This window comes from Arachis hypogaea, chromosome 20 (assembly GCF_003086295.3).
Source record: "Arachis hypogaea cultivar Tifrunner chromosome 20, arahy.Tifrunner.gnm2.J5K5, whole genome shotgun sequence".
NCBI lineage: Eukaryota > Viridiplantae > Streptophyta > Magnoliopsida > Fabales > Fabaceae > Arachis > Arachis hypogaea.
This window is the reverse complement of record NC_092055.1, coordinates 55,552,249-55,552,793: the sequence shown is the minus strand read 5'-3', so window position 1 is coordinate 55,552,793 and position 545 is coordinate 55,552,249. Positions and strand designations below refer to the sequence as shown.

Below are 545 nucleotides of genomic sequence, written 5' to 3'. Positions count from 1 at the left end.
TTGGAAGATCCTCATCAGTTCTTAGCTGAATTCTTGCAAATCTGTGACACTGTTAAGACCAATGGGGTTAATCCTGAGGTCTACAGACTTATGCTTTTCCCCTTTGCTATAAGAGACAGAGCTAGGACATGGTTGGATTCACAACCTAAAGAAAGCCTGAACTCTTGGAAAAAGTTGGTCAATGCTTTCTTGGCCAAATTCTTTCCACCTCAAAAGTTAAGCAAGCTTAGAGTGGAAGTCCAAACCTTCAGACAGAAGGAAGGTGAATCCCTCTATGAAGCTTGGGAAAGATACAAACAATTGATCAGAAAGTGTCCTTTTGACATGCTTTCAGAATGGAGCATCTTATGTATATTCTTTGATGGTCTGTCTGAATTGTCCAAGATGTCATTCTCCATCTGAAGAAAATGCCTGCAGAAGCCTAGGAACTCATTGAAATGGTTGCAAATAACCAGTTCATGTATACTTCTGAAAGAAATTCTGTGAATAATGGGATAACTCAAAAGAAAGGAGTTCTTGAGATTGATACTCTGAATGCCATATTG

At 39.1% G+C, this 545-nt stretch overlaps 1 non-coding gene across 1 annotated transcript; it reads right to left on the bottom strand.

Annotated features, from left to right (window-relative positions):
- Positions 1-222: 222 nt before the first annotated feature.
- LOC112787670 (small nucleolar RNA R71) lies at positions 223-330 on the bottom strand. The gene has a single exon (XR_003195070.1). It is a non-coding gene; the product is annotated as a small nucleolar RNA R71 (small nucleolar RNA).
- Positions 331-545: the final 215 nt, after the last annotated feature.